General features: G+C 54.3%; 1 long non-coding RNA gene across 1 annotated transcript; it reads left to right on the top strand.

Annotated features, from left to right (window-relative positions):
• The first annotated feature begins 65 nt into the window (after positions 1 to 65).
• Positions 66 to 3,246, top strand: LOC139707430 (uncharacterized). Its single transcript, XR_011708998.1, has 4 exons — positions 66 to 346; positions 1,605 to 1,777; positions 2,294 to 2,406; positions 2,948 to 3,246. It is a non-coding gene; the product is annotated as an uncharacterized lncRNA (long non-coding RNA).
• The last annotated feature ends 10,800 nt before the right edge of the window (positions 3,247 to 14,046 follow it).

Here is a 14,046-nt window from a genome sequence, read left to right as displayed (position 1 = left end):
GTAAGGCCCGGGGGGCGGGGCGGGCGGCTCCCCCAAAGCCCCGCGCGTGACGCTGCGGGCGCGGGCCGGGCGGCGGGCGGGCGTCTCTCTGACGCCGCAGCGGCGGGCGTTCACTGGGAGACCCTGAGGAGAACTGGAAAGCTGCCCTCAGGAGCATCCGGGCACGTTCCGGGGAGAGGACGGGAGCGGGGGAGCGGCTCTGCGCCCGCTGGCGCCATCCCCGGAGACCACCAGTACCGGAGGCACAAGTACCCAACAAAACAACCTAAAGGACAGAGTTTATTGGGGGCTCTGGTTTCAGAGGTGCCAGTCTAGATACCACCCACTCCGTTGCTCTGGACCCAAGGTGAGGCAGCATATCATGGGGAAGGGCCACTGGAGGAAAGCTGCTCTGCTCTTGGATCAGGAAGTGGAGGAGGGAGTAGAGAAGGGGCTGCAGAGAAGACGACCCTTCCAGGGCACACCCCCAGTGACCACCCCCTGCAGCCACACCCCACCTGCCTGCGGGTAAGACCCAGTCAAACTAGGATGTACTGAGGAGATTACAGCTCTTAAAATCACTTTACCTCTGAATAGTCCTGCATTAGGGAAAGGATAAAAGAAACTGAAGTTAAAATGTAAAGGACCAGGTATTGTAAAGTTTCTAAACTGCACTCAGAACCTGAAATTCCTGTGGCAGTTAAGACAATTCCCAGAACTGCCCATTAGATATGTGTCGAGATCCCCCCTGACCACTTAGTTGCTTAACAACCTGGACCTTGTGCAGCTCGGCTCGTAGGCACCTCAGGGCCCAAACCAATCAGTTTAAATGTATCCCCCTCCTTAGGACTGACCTATCACTCTCCCCGGACCTGTTCCCGCCAATGAATGTGCTAATCATGTCTGAGAGTTGTTGTTTGATTTTTCCCGTGCCTCATGACGATTTGCTCTGATGTATGCAAAGCCCCCGCCCTCCCCAAAAAGTGTACTTAAGCACTGCTTAACCCCTGCTTGGGGCTCTTGGCCGCTCCCTTGAGTGAGCACGGAGCCCCAGCGCGCTGGATCTTCAATAAACCCCCTTTTGCTGTTGCATGAGCCGGTCTCTTGGTGGTCTCTTCCTCTGTTGTTCGTCAGTCCCTTACATTAGGAGCTTTAGGGAGATGCCTCATATCCAAACCCTAACATTCCACCCAGCCCTCAAGAGCTCACAAGCATCTCACCATGTAAATTGCCTTAAGTCCATCTCCAAGAGTCCTATAGTCCTGACAGTTCCAGCATTGCCCGAAAGTCCAAGTCTGAGGCTGGGGCTGGGGCTCAGTGGCACAGTGCTTGCCATGCATATGTGAGGCATTGGGTTGATCCTCGGCACCACATAAAAATAAAGATATTGTGGGGCTGGGGTTGTAGCTCAACGGTGGAGCACTCACCTAGCACACGTGAGGCCTGGGCTCTCTGAGCATGGCTGTCTGCCTGCAGCAGACAGTCCACATTATTGCATCTTTTAGTTCCTGGGGTCTTCCTCCCGGCTTTGGCTTCCCCTTTACAGCTTCATGTGTTCCCCTAAGTGGGAACTTAGGGACAGCTCTTAGGTATTCAGACCCAGCTACACTCTGCCTGTCCTGCAGGACTTCCTTTGAAATTCGGTGGAAGCCTCCATGATCCCCTAACTCTGGAATCCTAAGGCAGTCCTACAGAACCAGCACCAACGGTGATGCCAAGGCCTGCTACCAGCTCATGCAAGACAAGACCTAGCCCCTGGAATCACGGCTGCCTCTGAATACCTGAGCAGCTCAGCATGGTAAAAAGTTCCTAGGCTCCCCTGTGTGAGCAGGGTGCCCACATGATCTCAAAAGGATTTTCCCTTCGCTCCTTGAGCCTGGAGTGTGTGTGGTCTTGGAAATTCCCAAGGTGCCAGCAGGCATCTTTCTGTGTCTTTGTGCAATGTACTTAACATCACTTTAGGAGCTGCGATCTCTTCAACAAGAACACCTTCCTAGACCCCAGCTGTACATGCACTTTACTGATCAAACTGCAAGTTTTAAACTCCTTTAGCTCTATCTTCTCCCAATTCTCACAGTTCTGGCTAAAAACCACCAGCAATATCTATGCCACTGAACAAATGCTTTGCTGTCTTGAAATTTCCTCTGCAAGATTAATTGGTCTATCACTGCTAAATTCAGCCTCACACAAAGTCTCAGGACATGGGCAAAACATAGACAGGTCTTTGCCACATGAGTGTCCTCATTTCCCTCTACAACCTAGTGAACGTGGTCTGTATTCCCATCAGTATTCTGTCCTCCACCTCCCACCACAGGCGCCCGGTGAGCTCTGCTTCCAACACCCCGTGGCTTTTCCAGCCGGCATCTCTAAACTCTTCACAATTCCTCCTGCACACCAGTTCCAAGGGCTTCTGAATCGCACCATCAGGTGAGTCGGAGGAACAGGTCCACTCCTGGTGCCATTTCTGCTTTAGTCCGCCTTGTGTAGCCATGACCGGGATACCTCACAACTTAGAGGAGTCAAAGTTTCTTGGGGCTCATGGTTTCAGAGGTCTCAGTCCACAGACGAGTGAGTCCACTGCTAAAAGTCCTGGAAATTCTAGGACAATGTCCAAAACCCCCTAGCCAAACCCCCCCTCCAAAAAAATCCACAAGCCAGGCTAGTGACACATACCTGTGATCCCACCTACTCAGGAGGCTGGGACAGGAGGGTCACACAGTCCAGCCACCCTGGGCAACTCAACAAGACCCTGTCTCCAGATAAACCTAGAAAGACCTGGAGATGGAGCTCAGTGGTAGAGGGCTGGTTTAGCATGCACGTGGCCCGGGGTTCACTCCTCAGGGGGAAAATAACAAGAAGACCCATGTCACAGTGGAACTGATTTCTCCCATGGCCTCTGCATCTATTCTGAGTATGAGTTGGACTTTCTCAGGCTAAACAGGGCTGTCATTCTCCATCCTCCTTCTAGCTCCTCATGTGTCAGGCCTCCTCCCTGTGGGACTGCCCGAGTGGCCCTGCTGACCCCTCAGCCCTCGCAGACTGGGCAGTCCTCACAGGCTGCCTCCAGAACTCAGACTGCCAGCTGCGAACCTGCCGGTTAAAGCCCCGGGAGAGGGGCTGTGGCTGGGGCTCAGAGGTCGAGCGCTCGCCTAGCACGGGTGAGGCACTGGGTTCGATCCTCAGCACCACATAAAAATAGAACAAAGATATTGTGTCTGTGTATAACTAAAAAATACATATTAAAAAAAAAAAAGTGAAGGCTGTTGGATAACCCCTAGATCTAATCAGGTGCGTGCCCTTGGGTGTCCTCTGTCTCCCATCTGGTCCCCAGCCCCTTGAATTTTCTGACCTCAGGGTGTGGCCTCCAGGCATGCTATGCAGCCCAGGGCCTGTAAGTAAGGTCTTCATTTTTACCTTGTGACTCTCCTAATCATGGAAAGATTCTCCCCATCTTAAAATCCTAAATTACAACAGTTAGCAAAATCACAGGATTCAAAAACACACAAATATCAGTTGTGAACACAAGAAAGAAATAATCTAAAAGAGAAGTGAAGAAAACTATTCCATTATTCTAGCATCCAAAAGAATGAAACACCAAAGTGGCCAAAGACCTTGAGTGAAAGAGATCAAAGAAACAGACACCTGGGGCTGGGGCTGGGGCTGAGCCCCGGAGCTCTTGCCTAGCATGTGTGAGGCCCTGGGGTCCATCCTCAGTGCCACGTAAAAATAAATCAATGAAGATATCGTGTCCATCTACAAATAAAAAAAAAGAAAGAAACACCTGAAAAATATGCACGGTGTTCGTCACGGCAGCCGTCCTCGTGTTCAAATCCCACGGCGGCAGGCCGAGCCCACGCAGGACCATCCCAAGGCAGGGCCCACTGGGATGCCAGAGAGGACCCAAGGGTCAGGGTCGGACGTCGGTCCACAACGGGGGAGCTCCTGACAAAGCCGCCACGGTCCCCTCAAGGGACAGTGAGAAGGGATGCTCTACTCCTGTCCAAGAAGGGTCAGGCTGTGATGGCAGCGACTCCAGGACTAAGGGACTTGGCCCAGGGCAGTGGCTAGGGCTCTAGAGAGTTGATCTCTCATTGTCTTTGTGTTGTCTTGGGGACTTGGGGCACCTCTGACACCTCACTTAAGCACGGAGCCACCTCCCCAGCCATTCTATTCTTTATTCTGAGACAGGGCCTCACCAAGCTGCGGAAGCCGGCCTTGGACTTTCCGGCCTCCCGCCTCAGGCTCTGCAGTCGCTGGGATCAAGGTGAGGCCACTGTGCCTGGCTCCCTCCGCGACTTTTTTAAAAAACATTTAGGGGCTGGGGATGTGGCTCAGGCGGTAGCGCGCTCGCCTGGCATGCGTGCGGCCCAGGTTCGGTCCTGAGCACCGCATACAAAGATGTTGTGTCCGCCGATAACTAAGAAATAAAAATTGAAATTCTCACTCTCTCTCTCTCTTTAAAAAAAAAATTAAAAAGATTATTTTTTTTAGCTTTAAGTGGACGCAATATATTTTATGTGGGGAGCCACTCTGAATGACCCTCACCTTCCAGTGCTGAAGCAAGAGGCTCTGGCCAATCACTACATTTTGTGGTGACTTGTGAAGCCAGATTTACAGATAGGTAGTTAGTGTAGTCACGTAAATCAGTGGAGTAAGATGCAGACAATGGAGGCCATTATAGAGAACGGAGCCAGGAAAGCAGAGCAGCACTCGGGGAAATTGAAATGGTAGCGTCCCCAAGGCCGGGAACCCACCCCAAGGAACTGTTAATGAAGCAGCTCCCAGCAAGCAGGGAGGTGCTGATCCAAAGGCCGCCCCAGGCCCTTCCTGCCCAGATGACTCCTCCAGCCCACCTGTCCCCCACCTTTGGGCCTTCCCACCTGCATGCTGTCACTGCAGGACAGAGGGCAACAAGGGACAGGAGTGTGGGAAAGCTGAAAGAAGACCTTAGCTTTAAAAAAGGGGAGACCCCCCCCTTCCAAGGATTCCGCCTTTCGGGTCCTTCTTCCTCCGGGAGAAGTCTTTTCTGCTGTCCTTTAATAAAGCCTTGCACTGTCCACTCTCCGCTGGCCTCTCCGCCTGCTTCTCTAGTGTTATACTTCAGCATTCGGGCAAGCAAGGACTCGTCACCGGTAAACAGCAAACAGTGGTGACACTGGGACGCCAACCCAGCCCGGGAAGTCGAAGGTGTGTCTTCAGGTGTAGACAAGTCACCCATGGGGTTGAGCTACGTTCTACTGACCCTTTGCCCTGTCTGGGACAGAATGTCCCATGGAAACGCCCTTTGTGTGTCCCCCAGTCTTGCTCTGCCTTTGGGTGTGGCCTTCCCAGCTGTCAGTCAACCTGACATCACAAGGGTACACTCAGCCCCCTGAAACCTGACCCCTTGCCTCATTTGAATGGCTTCTCCTCACCCTACCCTAACCCTAACCCTAAGGGGCAGTGCATGCTGGCGCTCTCTCTCTCTCCTGGGACCCCTAAGGTCAGAGGAGCCATCACAGATGGCTCTCTGTCTCTTGTGTGGTTATTTTGTGCAGCCCAGTTCCCCTGGAGTGACCCTGCGTGTTCAGTCGTGAGGAACGTGACCGTTTTTCATTTCTGTGGTGCTGAGGGTGCCTCAAGCATGCTGGGCAGACAGATGCGTGTCCCACATGCGAGGCGAGCCCTCTCCACGGAGCCACAACCCCAGCCCCACCCGCGGTGATTTTGAGCAGCCTTTCTCAGCACCTGGGACTGTGCAGGGTTTGAACTTGGGCTCAGACACACCGGGAAAACACAGCTGGCCAGGCACAGAGCAGTCAGAGTGAAAAACCGGCCTCTACCTCAGAGCCAAGCCTGTCCAAGGAAGGGGGCGGGACCCTAGTCCTGGGAAAGACCCACAGAGCACTCCTAGGCACACACCCACCCTGCTGAGTTGTTTATCTACAAATAACAGGAGAGATCTGTGGCACCAGGTGTCCCTGACTCAGTCAGGCTAGTTGGGGACCCATAGCAACCCCCTAGCAGCCACCAATCAGCATGAGACAGGGAAATACCTGGGATGCCAGATGACCCCCCAGTAGTTTATGGTGGTTGATAACGTGTTGGGAAACCCTGTAGTTCAGCACTACTCTCCTCGTAGCCCAAACCTATCAGTTCAAATGAATCCCCCTCTTGTAGTAACCAACCACCCCTCCCCAACTTGTTCCCGCCAGTGACTGTGCTAATCATGTTTTAGAGTTGTTTTATGATTTTCCCGCGGTGTGTGACGATTTGCTAAGAGATGCTATGATGTATGTGAAGTCCCTGCCTTCCCCAAAGAGTGTATAAAAATGCTGCAAACCCTGGGCTGGGGCCTCTCGGCGTCACCAGTTGCTGTGTGCAGAAGGCCGAGCTAGCTCGCAATAAACACCTCTTTGCTGCTTACATCGATCTTGGTCTCTGTTGGTCTTTTGGGGGTCCTGAATTCAAGCATAACACAGAGAACTCTGTGTTTCTTGGTCACACACAAAGAAAGTGGGGGGATAACAGCTGCTACTCAACACAATCGACAGACTCCATGCAAGTCCCATTTAAATTCCAACATCCGTTATTTTGGGGGGGGTTTTAAAATATTTATTTTTTAGGTGGACACAATATCTTTATTTCATTTTTATGTGGTGCTGAGAATCGAACACAGTGCCTCACGCATGGAAGGCCAGCTTGCTACCACTTGAGCCACATCCCCAGCCCAACGTCCGTTTTTGTTCGTTTTATTTTTCACCAATGGAAGAGCTGCTTCTAAAATTCCCGTGCAGTTGCAGAGGTCTCTGAACAGTCAAGACTCACTTTTTTTTTTTCTTTTCTTTCTTTTCCTTTTTTTTTTTTTTTTTTTTTTGGTACCAGGGGTTGAATTCAGGAGCACTTAACCACTGAGCCACATCCTCAGCCCTATTTTGTATTTTATTTAGAGACAGGTTCTTGCCAAGTTGCTTAACGCCTTGCTAAAGTGCTGAGGCTGGCTTTGAACTCTCAATCCTCCTGCCTCAGCCTCCCTCCCACTGTGATTACTGGTGTGCGTCATCGCACTGGGCTACATTTTTTGATCTCAAGGTGTTCTAGTCAGTCTTTTGCTGCCATGACCAAAACCTGAGAACAATTTTAAGGAGGAAAAGTTTATTTGGGGGCTCATGGTTTCAGAGGTGTCAGTCCGTAGAAGGTTGGCTCCATTACTCAGGGCCGAGGTGAGGCCAAACCTCTTGGAAGAAGAGCATGGAGGAGGAGAGCAGCTCAGGACTTGGTAATCAGGAAGCAGAGACCAGGGACAAAATATAAGCCCCAAAGGCACGTCCCTGTGACCACCTCCTCTGGTCACACCCTGCCTGCCTGCAGTCACCACCCAGTTAATCCCTGCAGGGGGGATTACTGCACTGAATGGGTTAAGGCTCTCATAGCCCCATCATTTCACCTGTAAACCTTCTCACATAGTCTCACAGATGAGCTTTTGGGGGACACTCACGCCTAAACCATAACACAAAGCTTACCTCACAGCCACAGTGTCCTGCAGGACACAGACCCAGGGCCCGCAGAGCCTGCACGTCCCCTTCGCTCTGAGAGCCAAGGTCATTCCATGGGCGGAGATCTGATCAACAAACAGTGCTGGGGCGACTGCAGGTCCTCGTGGGAGGAACGGGGTGCACCCCACCTCACACCAGTGCAAAATTTTACCCCACAGGGATCAAACACCTGAACTTAAGAGCTAACGCAATAAACTCTTCATGGAAAATACAGGCGTAAACCTTCATGATCTCAAATTAGGCAATGGATCTTCCAAAAGAATGAGAGGTAAAAGAAAAGAAAAAACAAAAAAATCAGCTCAGTTGACCTGCATCAGCTTAAATTTGATGAACTGGGGTTGTAGCTCAGTGGTAGAGTGCTTGCCTCGCACGTGGGAAGCGCTGGGTTCAATCCTCATAAAAATAAAATAAAGGTATTGGGTCCATCTACAACTAAAAAAATATTAAAAACAACAACAACAACACTTTGATGAATTAGCCAGGTGCAGTGGTGCACGCCCATAATCCCAGTAGCTTGGGAGGATGAGGCAGGAGGATCCCCAGTTCGAAGCCAGCCTCAGCAACGTAGTGAGGCCCTGAGTAACTGAGTGAAACCCTATCTCAAAATAAGAAATACAGGGCTGGGGATGTGGCTCAGGCGGTAGCGCTCGCCTGGCATGCGAGCGGCCTGGGCTCGATCCTCAGCACCACATACAAACAAAGAAGTTGTGTCTGACTCCAAGCGACACCCCCAGGGCAGAGCAGCTCTGAACCGACAAGGGTCCTACTGGGGAGCAGAGATCAAGCTCCCAGGCAGGCTTTTGTGAACCTCAAAGCATTCTGGGGTTCAGAGTGCTTCTTCCTGGCTAAGCAGCCCAGCCATAACTCAGTGTGGACACACTGTCCAGGGCTTTGAACCTGGTGATGCTGAAGTCGATGATGCTTTTGTTCTAGGTGATCTGGTACCAGCATCGACGCGGAGATGACGGTGGCTGGTCCTGTTCACAGACCCCACTCTCCACCTAGAAAGGGTCTCTTCTGCTCTGCCTCAGGGCCTACCTTGGGCAGAACTATTGCTGCTGGGAAAGGGGGTGTGATAACAAGCAGCGTGGGCCCAGCATATTTCCACTGTGGAAAGGAAGCCGGAGCCCTGCCTGCCTGACAAAGGAACCCACCAGCATGGAGATTTGGGGTGTGTCCAGCAGGTGGCGACGTGGTCAGAAAGATGCAGCAACACCCCAAAGCCCACCTCCCTTGCCCCCAATACCGGAGCAGAGGCATATGAGCCAAGGTAATTTTCTTTTCTTTTTCTTTTAATTTTTTTGTAGTACTGGAATTGGACCCCGGGGTGCTCAACACCTGGGTTGCATCTCCAGCCCTTTTTACTTTTTGATCTTGTTAAGTTGATCAGGCTGGACTTGAACTTGCTGTCCTCCTGCTTTGGCCTCCCGAGTTGCTGGGGTGATAGGTGTGGCCACTGCACCCAGCTTCAGGACAATTTTTGCAGCAAAAATGAAACCAAACCTCATCAATCAGTCAATCAATAGAAAACTGCCGCAAAACAGCAGGTACCCGGCCCCCTCCACAGGCCTCCAGGGCACATGAGGGACGGGCCTGGGCAACAGCGGTGAGGGGAATGAACAGGCTGTCCTGGGCTCCCCGGGGAGCAGCGTTTGACCGGCAGCAGTCACATGCAAGTCCTGCCCAGTGACGAGGAGGAGAGCCTGAGAGGGGCTGAGAAGCCACAGACACCTTGGAGGGGTCGAGTCAGGTTCATCCTGAGCTGGCAGGAGCACAAGGAGCAAGCCCAGACTGCAGAGAGGGCACCCAGACCCCAGAGGCGGGAGGCCGGAGGACGGGGTGGGGTGAGGCATGGGGAGAGCAGGCAGGGAGGAGGGAGGCAGAGGCCTGGTCTCTGGGCTCATCCCCAGGAGGAATTCCTGTCCTCTCCTCTGTCTTCCTGTCAAGCCCCGGCTGTGTTGGCGTGCCCGGCTGTGTCGGGGTGCCCGGCTGTGTCGGCGTGCCGGGCAGCTGATCTGCACCTTCATCCACTGGACAGGAGGCCTGGGGTCGGGCTGCAGCTGTCAGGCTGCGCAACAGAGGAGCCAGAGACCCAGGGACAGACAGAAGCTGGGGACAGGAGGGACAGAACAGGAGTCAAGGACTGAGGTGGACAGAGCTTCCTGTCACCAGGAGCAGCAGCCCTGAAGTACCCCCAAAGAGCGATGCCAACAGACAGCCCCCGACAGGGATGGTGTGAACAGAGACAGACCCAGCTCCATTTAGACAGGGCAATCGGCAGAACTCTTTGCCCAGCACTCCTCGAGCCGGCAGAAGAGCGTGAGCACAGGGCAGCACTCCGGGGTGGGTTTGGGGTGATGGGCCCCCACCCTTGGAAGTACTCCTGCCCCCCCCCCCTTAGCACCAGAAGAGACCCACGACACACAGCTGGAGAAGAGGGACCCCATGTCTGCCTCAGTCCTGGCTCCTGGGGGCTCACGCTGTTCTCCTGCAGTGGTCACCAGGGGCTGGAGGCTGGCCTTTCCTGGTGGGCCTGACACGGGAAGAGCTGCTAAAGACTCAGGAGAGGCGGGGCACAGGTCACTGTTGCAACGGAGTCCTTCCCCTAGGGGCCTGAAGAGCAGATGTGACTGCATGCGCTGCAGGAGCCAGAACAAGTCTGAGTAGACGGGAGTCCTTCAGGGACCTGGAGCAGGTGGACAGCGGCTAGCAGAGCTGCCGAGGCCATGGCCAGGCTAGCCAGCTCACCCTGTCCTGCCTTCCTGCTGGGCCTGGGCTGCCACAGGCTCCACTGATCCCCGGGCCGTGGGCCTGGCCCGGGGAGCACACATGGGGTCCCCTTGGCTTGACACTCCGCTCAGTTAAATGGAGGGTGGGCAAAAGCAGACTCCTTGTCTCGTCCACATGGGGAGAGGCACCGGGAAGGAGCAGCCCTGCAGACCCGCCCAGCCAGCCCCGAAGGGCAGAGGCACTGCTGTCCTGACTCAGCCTGGTGGGCTTGTGAGGACCTCTCCCTGTAAATCTCGAGTCTCTGGCCTCAGACACCAGGTGCACAGGCAGGCGAGGATGCCCTGGCCAGGAGTCTCCAAGGACGACACAAGGTCAAGTTGTGGGTCACTGGAACAGCAAGTTCTCAGCCCCCTAACTTGATCCTCCCACCCCCTGCCCCTGGGGCTCTCCACAGCCACAGCGACTCCGCACAGGACGTGGCCTCTCAGATGTCCAGCTGACTGCCCTGCTCAGAACCGCCAACTTTTGGAAAGCACTGGAGGCCAACTCACACCCTGAGCTCCAGCCTAGCTGCCCTCTACCACCCACCAGGAATAAGACCAGCTTTGTCCTGCGCGGCTCTGCGCTGGCCCTGCGGCCTCCCTCTGTCCAGCAGGAGGTCCTAGCAGGGAGTCCTGCTCCTGGCACAGGGTGCTCCAACCCTGACCCTAGCCCTGTGTCTCATCCTTCTGACGGACAGGACAGCGTGAGAACCTGCAGAGCAGCAGCTCCCACCTCCAGCCCCCTCCACAGGGAGTGACGCCCTGGGTGGGACCTGGCTTTACTGCCTAAGGACCCTCTGAGCATGTTTCCCTCTCCACACCAGGGGACACCAGTGGCTGGTTAAGGCTGTGGTCAGGTGGCCCTGTGGGCCCAGATGCTACCCCTCATACTGCCACTCCCCCTTGTCTGAACTAGGGAGTCAAAGGAGTGGGGTTCCTGTGTCCCAGGAGCCTTCAGGCACAGGCTTCTCCCCTAGATGAGAAGTGTCCATGCACCCAAAACCCACAAAGCAGTGTACTCCCACCCACCTGGATTGGATGGGGCCCTTGGAGATCTACAGTCCTTGGAGCTGGGCAGGCTGGGCTTCCTCAAGGGGACTGAGGTAGTCAACTATCCATCACTATAACAAGATACTGAGACAATCAAGTTATGAAGAGAAAAGGGTTGTGCTGGTTCAGTTTTAGAGGTTCTAGTCCAGGCGCCCTGCCTGTGCACCTGGCCCCAGTTGGCCCCACTGCTTTGGGCCTCTGGTGAGGCAGCACATCATGCATGGTAGCGTGAAGCTGCTAACCTCACGGCCAAGGCATAAAACAGAGAACAGGGCGCCGGGGGCCCAACATGCCTTCAAGGGCACACCTCCAGTGACCTAAAGACTCCCATGTGCTGGGCTGTGGCTCAGTGGTAAAGTGCCCCCGGGTTCAATCCCTGGTGCAAAAAAGCCTCCCACTAGCCGCACCTCTTAAAGCCCTACCCTGGGGACCATGCCTTTGGGGGACTTCCAACACCCACATTGCAGCAGGACCGGGGAGTCAAAGCTCTCCATCCCTCACTGGAGAGCCAGCGGCTGGCTGCAGGTGAGAAGGGACCTGGGTGCAGGTCCGCGGGCTGCACTCTCAGCTGCATCACACTGTGCATGTGTCACGTGCTTTGGCCTGGCAGGCAGGGCAGGGCGACCCTGGAGGTCATCTCACTCTCCAGCCAGGGCCACAAGGGTGCATGGGCCACAGCACCTCATGGTTCAGGCCCATGCCCTGAAGGAGCCCTGGAGGGACACCATCCACAGGGAGCTCAGGCTGTGTCTGCACCTCAGGTCAACACTGCCCAGTGCCCAGAGCCCAAGGGCTAGTGAGAAGGGAGCAGCCTCTCCACAGGCCACTGTCCTTCTGGTGTGGCACCCAGGCAGAACAGCCCTCCTTCACCAGGGGCTCTGGCCCTCTGGGATCTTGGTCAGAGATAAGTGGGGGCTTGAGAGGACCACACATCCTGGGAAGGGCAAGAGAGTGTCTCCTGGAGGCACAGGACAGGTGCGGGACTGGAGCAGGGTGGCTCCTGTGAGCCTGTCCGCCAGGACATTGTTGCCTCCCCCCTGGCCTGGGCCATGGGGCACAGGGAGTGGCAGCTGCAGCCCTGTAGCACTGAGGTTCTTTTCAGACAACCCAGGCACCAAGGCCCCTCCCCTGGTCCCTGTGGCTTTACGTGCACCAGGTCCCTCCAGATCTACGCCAGCTGCAAGGCTCTGTTGAAGTCCTGGCTGGAAGGGCCACCTGGCCTGGTAGCCCCTAGTCTCCACTGTCCCTGCACACAGGTGCACCTTCCCTGGCGTGGAGAGTTTCCAGCCACCCGGGCGCTGGGCAGGGGAGAAGGGGTCCCTAGAGAGCACCTGCCTAGAGGCCAGGCAGCTTCCTAGCCAAAGGGAGTTGAGCCATCCCTCCGGGGTCTTCGGCAGCCCTGACCAGGGTTTTCCGTGAGCCCCGGTGGCCCAGAGCTGTCCCTGAAGTAGCTGGTGTACCCTGGGCAGAGTCACTGGTGGATGTCCCCTCCCAGGACAAGGGTGGGGACTGTGGGTACTCACAGGCTGTAGCAGAGGGACAAAGACTGCAGAGGCTTCCAGGGACACCCTGTCCAGAGTCTGTCTGAAGCCCCCAAGAGGCAGAGCACCTAACGCTCATGTTTCCAATACCTTCTGTTGACAGTGATTGATTCTATTTATGGTCACAAAACAAACTCCCCATTGGAAAGATATTTTTAAACATTTTAAAAAATATATTTTTATTTAGTTGTAGATGGACCCAATGGCTTTATTTTATGCATTTATTTTTATGTGGTGCTGAGGATTGAACCCAGTGCCTCACACATGCTAGGCGAGCACTCTACCACTGAGCTACAGCCCAGCCCTAAACATTATTTATTTATTTATTTATTTTTTAGGTGGACACAACATCTTTATTTATATGTGGTGCTGAGGATCGAACCCAGGCTGCATGCATGCCAGGCGAGCACGCTACCACCTGAGCCACATCCCCAGCCCCCTAAACATTTTTTGAAATGTTTTTTAATATATTTTTTTAAGTTGTAGTTGGATACAATACCTTTATTTTATCTATGTATTTATTTTTATATGGTGCTGAGGATTGAACCCAGGGCTTTGCACGTGCTAGGTGAGCGCTCTACTGCTCAGCCCCAGCCCCAGCCCACCCCAGCCCATTTTTAAACAGTTTTTAGGTGCAGGCTGGGGATGCAGCTCAATGGTACAGCACTTACCTAGCATATGCAAGGCCCTGGGTTCAATCCTCAGGATTCAAACAAAACAACAACAACAACAAAAACGAGCACATTGGTGTGCATGTATAGTGATCCTCAGAAGCAAGTGCGATCACAGGGCCTCCTAGCTGCACTGCAGATACCAGACAGAAGCCCCTGTTACCGCCTCCTTCCTCAGGGCCAGCCCCATCTCCCACCAACAAGTCCCCCTGACCACAGGAAATCTGGGAAACAGTTTGTCTCTTACACAGCTTTCTTAGCTTGGCTTTTCCCTGTGGGTCCCTTGTCCCTCACCACTGGCTTCTCACCAGGACCCCAGTCCCAGAGCTAAATGTGTGTCCACAGCCTGTAGCTGGAGGCCTATGCCAGAAACTGTAGGGCCTGTGCACCGTGGGAGCCATCAGTCACTGTGGCCAGAAGGCCAGTGCTTCAGCGTTAGCACAACAGGGGCTCACTGGACTCAGGGGTTAAAGTCCAGGACGTGGCTTGCTTCAGTGAG

Source organism: Marmota flaviventris, chromosome 10 (genome assembly GCF_047511675.1).
Source record: "Marmota flaviventris isolate mMarFla1 chromosome 10, mMarFla1.hap1, whole genome shotgun sequence".
NCBI classification, from domain to species: Eukaryota; Metazoa; Chordata; class Mammalia; order Rodentia; family Sciuridae; genus Marmota; species Marmota flaviventris.
This window is presented reverse-complemented; position numbering and strand designations above follow the sequence as displayed.